Here is a 6588-nt window from a genome sequence, read left to right on the forward strand (position 1 = left end):
AAATGGAGCAGCTCCCTTTTTCAGCTTGCTTTTCAAAGGAGAGGAAGGTATTATGGCCATGCTCTGGGTGAGTAAGAATTTGTATGGCTGTTTGTCCTTTCCTCCATAATAATCTATTGATCAGGTTTCACAGAGATGTTGGGATATTTAACTTCCTGCAACTTGCAAGGCAATGAGTAGATGGAAAGGCTCGGTCTGAGCTCAACCCTAATTAGACTCCAGGGAGTGAATGGACCAGGGGAAGAAGCAGGGAGAAATACTACAAGTGTCACAAATGTGGGAAAAGCTTCAACTGGAGTTTGTATGAGGGTACGTTTTTAGGAACCCTGGCTTTGTTAATTCAGCAGCTCAACTAACTAAACTGCCTTCTGTTGTCTGGGTGCTTACAGTTCACCTGAGTACCAGTTTTTCCAGCTTTTCCTTATAATTGTCTGGTCCAGAATTGTGGGTGGTTTGGTTTTTTCTTTTCTTTTTTCTTTTTTCTTTTTTTTTTTTCTTTTTTCTTTTTTTTTTTTTTTTTTCTTTTTTTTTTTTTTCTTTTTTCTTTTTTCTTTTTTTCTTTTTTCTTTTTTCTTTTTTTCTTTTTTCTTTTTTTCTTTTTTCTTTTTTCTTTTTTTCCTTTCTTCCCCCGCCCAGAGATCAGCTCTTCTTTCTTAATCATGAAAAGCCTAAAGAAAACAAATGAGAGCGCCATGGTAAAAATATGTGAGCTGACATCTCTGACAATGAAAAATTTCCCTGCAGGCCACCTCAGCTATGGGGCCCCCTCAAATTTGCTCTTTCCTCATCTTGTTGAATATCAATAGTTAAACATCTTCCAAAGGGGCCTTGAAATCACTTCAAAAGAATAGAAAGATTGCAATCTACCTTTCTTCCAACAGAGGCAGTTCTGTAATACGTGTTTGGTCACGGGGCTCAAATTAAGTCCAGCAGTGCTGCTGCGGGCAGCTGCTGCTGGTGGCTCTGCGTGGTGGGACCCAGCCCTTAGTGCTGGCTTCGGGTGCACGCCTGGGCACCTGCATCAGCGGCGTGGACAGAGCAGCTACAGGTACACCTTGAGAGGCGGCAGCAACTCCAGGAATGACAGCTCAGTCTGTTTGCCGCGGTGTGTTGAAGGCTTTCTGAAGGAGGTGAGCTCAAAGACAACTGAAGCTGGAGGAAAAGTAATTAAAATTAATCTGGATCCATTAAAGATTATTATTATTATTATCGCATTTCACATCATCCAGATGGCAGAAGATAACTTGTCAGCATTCGCAACAGTGGGGGGTCCAGGATTCACTGGATTTAACAGCAAAGCTATAAGCAAGCATTGGACACAGTTCATGTCTGATTGACTGTAACGGGCAAAATATCAGAATACTTCTTCTTGAGATTGCAAGAAGCTGGGAGAAAAATTGGGGACATTAGGTCAAACAATTGCTGGAGTAAAAGTCCAACAAGAAGCAGAAGGAACATCAGAAACACTTGAAACTAATTGTCTTAAACTTTTAAGACAGATGGGGAAACGCCTCAGAAGGTGCTGAAGTTTTCCCTTATCATTTTGATCAGGAGTAACAAGAGGGAACATTTTTACTTTGTCATCCTGATAGCTGGCTAAACTCACTGCTCCTAAGACAATTCTTTTTTACTGTTAAATTGTATTTTACAGATCACATGTTCACGGAAAGCAAACTGTCAAAGTGGGTATCGAACAAAACAGCTCCTCGGGTAAACCGGACTTGAACCTTTGGCATAGATAAAATACGTACAGCTGAAGTGTTTGAGATAGGAAGCCCCTGATGAGGCACAGGTGCACTGCAGAAGAACGACAAATACCTGAGGAACTTCAACAGTTTCTGCAAGAGTCTGTGGCTAAGCTACCTTCGCCACAGGTAAATGGCAATGCTTCTGTGAGATCGGTATGGATTTACTTTAGTGAGACTCATCCTGAATTCTTAATCCTAAATCATTTGCCCAAAGCCCTTACGTCCACTGAAATCAGGGGGAGATAGGTTAAACCAACTTGAAAAAGAAGGTGCATGCTGTTTCTGATGTGAAAATTAATGACATCTTTCTGAACACAACGTGAGCAAGTCTCAGTGTTTGTTTTTTCCTGATTGAATTTAGTGCCTTAGGAATCATGGATGAACACGCAGTCAGAATGCCGGGGAATAAATAGGGAGTGTATGTTTTTAAGCTTGTATCCAAATGCACTACTGGAACTTGATTTGGAGTCGGCATTTTGTCCATTGTGCAGCACTACACTGCAAGCCATGGAGTTCAGAGATGTTAAATTAGCCGTAGAAGGACACCTCCTTGTTTCTTAATTTCAAAAGAAGCACATTGAATGTGGTGAAGAGAAATAGTTTGTTTCCAGACTGTGTAAAAGAGAGTCACAGAGTTCGAAGAAATTATCTCCCCCTATTCCTGTTGAGATGTGCAGGCGTGCCGAATTCCTGGCAGATCTCAGTTAATCTGCTGCTGGTTTTTGCTGCTCTGAGGAGGAGAACCAGCCTGTGCGTTAGCTCGCAGTCACTCCTGCAGACAGACCCCTGGCTGGATAACAGCTCTGCGTGCGTGCGTTCATGTGTGCCTGCGTAATGGTGTGAAAACGGTGAGATTAGACGGTAATGGTGGGTCTTGTCAGGAGGTCCTTGATCCAGCGGTGCTCCCTTATGGAAAGTGACCATTTCTTGTCTTTATACATAATTGTCTGTTAATACAAATGTGAACCCTGTAAAGGAGTGTCAGCGTTTTCCAGCTCCGCTGACATTGTATCTATGACACGCAGCGAGGCACCTCCCTATGCTTAGAACAGTAAATAACTGCCAAGTGTTGCAATTTGGTGTTTAATGCTGATTTTTCTCTTTATTTCTGCAAAAGCAAAGGGCTCCTCTGGCTCTTCTTACTATTCCAAAAAGTATGTCTTGCTAGGTCAGCTGGATTAAGTTGGCATGCATCTGGACCAGACTGCATTAAAGCAATTTTTCCCTTCTCGTTACCTGAACTCATTCATTCACAGCTTGGTACTGAGAGTGCCGTTCTGAATATACGTTATTGGGGTCATCTTCCCCTCAGCCCTCTGAGGTAAGGATGGAAGAGTTTTAGATTTACAATTGAGCATCAGGTTTACCATTTCATAAAGTCAGAAATAAAATTCAAGGGAGAGTAAATGGCTAACGCAGAGGCACACATAAAGACAAAGAAAAGAAGCAAATAAGTCCCCTCGTTTGGGGAAACAATTAACAGCAATTCTTCCCTTCCACCGTGCAGAGCTCTATGCATCCTACCTCTCTCATTTTCAGTGGCAAAGGAGAAAACGTATTTGTCTCTACAGCCCAATAAGAAGGGTTCCTCAAGGGTGTTTACACTGATGTGGGCAATTGCTGCACCAGTTAGTCTTATAGGAACAGCAAGCGCTGCATTGACCAAAATTATGCAAACTGTGTGTGACATCCTCAGCTTCATTGCCAGTGAACTAACAAAATACCCAAGTTAAATCCACAGTATGTCCATTTTACAGACGCACAAAAGTCAAACCATTTAATAATAAATCAGAGCCTTGAACACATTGCGGGGGTGGGTGGGGATGGGTCTTAAACTATAATCAATTTTAATAACTAGTTCAATCAAGGAAACATACATGCCCTAAGGGAAAATGTATTAGCAAATTAAATCATTGTGATGAAGCAATCTTCCTTATGAAAAGAAAAATGAAAATGAGCATGATGTTATTCCTTATGCATGTGGTATCTTTCCTGTATTTATATTTGGGTTTGTAGAGTGCATGCAAATTATGGAGAAAAGTATACGTGGCAGCAGCGTGCAAAGTGGCTGGTCACCCAGCAGCACTGAGAGACTTATCCTCCCAGGCAAAAATGTACAGTAGACTTCTTAATATGCCTTGTGATCCAAAGAACAGCTGAAAGTTTTGTAAGAGAAAGCTCCAAATTGAACTCTTCCAGTAAGACCCCCACAGGCAACTTCCAGGCTCTCAAGTCTGATGACTGTCTCTGCTACGAAGGAGAGCTCACATGCAAACGTTCGAGAGCTTTATAGAGCAGCATCTACATCCTGACATGACTCCTGAGATGAGTAGAGAGCTAATGAAGATTTTGGAGGACTAATATAGTGTGCTCTCCACAGCTCCTGCCTCCCAGGAGGGAAGTGTGCACCGCACCTGCCTGAGCCTCAGAGCTGTGTGTAAGTGCTGCTGCGTGTGAGCTGTACTACAGCACTACTCCTGATGGCACTGCGAGAATAACTACCTGCCACTGTGCAAAGCTCTGCTAGACTTAAAGAGGTTTCCTCTGGCCAGCCATCCTAATGCTGTACTGAAGAAATGAGGTGATACGCGTGCGCAAGGATACTGATGGAGGCCCTTCTAGACAACTCGGTACATAGCTGAAAATGTAATAAAAAGATGGTCGTGGTACAAGATTTCCTTTCTGCGATTTCCCTTTGTTCCTCTTGCAGAACCTGGGTGAAACATTAGCTGTTTCTATACAGTGAAAAAGATCTTGCTTTAGCTAAAAGACCCTTGCTGTTACTTTCTGTATATTTTTTGAGGGAGAAAAAAACATTTCTTGCCAGGAATGAATAATACTGGCTACCGCAGGAACATAGGGACACTTCTTATGGCTATATTTGTTATTAATTTTTATGGAGCGACAAAGAGGTGACTTCACTAAATTGCATTAGAAGCATAATAGAGCCTTGCCCAACAAGACTTAAAAGTAGCTGGTCAGCTCTGTTAGAGACTAATGCATAGTCAATTTTAGGAGCAAATGTGTTTTAAGCATAGAAGAGCAACAACCACTCATATTATGGAACTACTGGAGATGAATTTTCTTGTCTGTAGATGCAGAGCTCCTTGTAGCAAGGAGTTAGAGTGACCCACTGTAGGTCAAGTATTAAATTTTTAGACCTAGCTATGAAATCTAGCAGAGTACTGTCCCAGCAAATATTGTTGTAGTTCATGTTTTTGCACAGGTATCCAGGTGTGTGGAAAATACACAATGCAGTAGAATATACAGCACATTTCTGGAAGCCTTGATCCAAAGGTGAAATATTCGTATATTTGTCCTTGAGTTGTCTTTTGTGCAAAATTGTTTGCCATTGAATTATGCAAAGACAATGAGCAAGGACTGTTCCTTGTCTGCCTTGAGCTCCAATTTGCAACCTTACTGGAAAGCAGGTTAAGCAGGTTATGGTACTGAATGTATCCCAGTTGCTACTGTGCTCTAGGTCAGAAGGTACTATCACTTAATAGTAGGGGAAAGAGACAGTATCTTTTGACGTATCACAGTGGGATTGGTTGGTAGATGTTTATGGTACTGATTGATAGCTGTGGAAGGCTGGTATATTTGCTAGTATGTGCTGGCAAGAGACTTTTTTCGCCATGTATCTGCAAAAGTGCTGATTAACCTTACTGTGTTAAGCAAGAAATGTCCATACTGCAACTGGCTGAGAACAGCTTGTTAATGCTACCAAGCTACAAGAGAGCTAGTGAAGAAGAACCAGTGGTGGAGATGGAGGAGCTTCTGCAATACGTCACCATCAGATTTTACCAAGCCGGGAGAGAAAACTGGCTGAACATCATGCTTGGTACGGTTGGACCTGAAGAAAGCAATACACCCACCACAGCTTTACCCAGCGCTGGCTCACAGGGAATGCAAACCCTGTGCTGCAAGGCAGGTGGAAGTTTTCCTGGTCAAAATGATTGCAGCCCTACTGATGTAGGGTGGGATTTGGTACCATCTCGGTGGAAGCACCATCCTTTAAGTGGGAGAGTGCAGGTAATGATGTATGGAGCCAGCAGCAGGCAGTGGTTGTGCTGCAGGCGAGGCTGGGAGCTGCACCTCTTGGCTTGGCTCTGTGGGACTCTCCGGTGACTGGCAGGGAAGCTGAGGCACCCATCCAGCTGTCCCTGCCATGGGCTTTCTTAGCCCTGGCACTGCTGTGCCTCACTGTGGTGGGACATGGGTTGGGGCTTTGTATTTTCCCTCCTCATTTTCCCTTCCTCCTGTCAGCCGATCCATTTCCTAAACCCAGGCAGACTTGGGCTGTTCCTTCACCTCTTCTTGGGCAACTTATTCCCTTGAAGAGAGGGAAATAGGATCTGGTGTTTCAGGTGTCTCAGCTGCACTTTAACATCTCTTACCTGGGCAGGAAAGAGGTGATGGTGTCTCACAGCACAGTGGCCTTTGGTTCCTGGCTTCTTAGGGCCTTCGCTTGACGTGGGCTGTCTTGCTGGCAATCTGCTTCTCTCTCCTCTGTGGCCACAGCAAAAGCAGAGAGGATGGCAATTCGGCGCTGACCGCTGTCATGGCTCCTGCGACGTCCTTGATGCCATGCAGGAGATGGAGACCTGACTGTCCGTGGTAGTCTGAGATACAGGTGACGTCTGCCCCTTTTGGAGCTAGCAGCAGCCTGGCATGGTGTTGATCAAGATCTGTTAATCTGATAGTGGGCCTCCCTTTTAGTCTGTCCTGTCAGGGATATTTGCCGGAGGATGTAGCTGGACAAAATGCTTGTCTTCCCCTGAAGGATGTCTCTCATCTCATCACAGGTTTCACTCCCCTTTCCAGCAGCTAGAGGGAATTC

Source organism: Grus americana, chromosome 1, assembly GCF_028858705.1.
Source record: "Grus americana isolate bGruAme1 chromosome 1, bGruAme1.mat, whole genome shotgun sequence".
NCBI classification, from domain to species: domain Eukaryota; kingdom Metazoa; phylum Chordata; class Aves; order Gruiformes; family Gruidae; genus Grus; species Grus americana.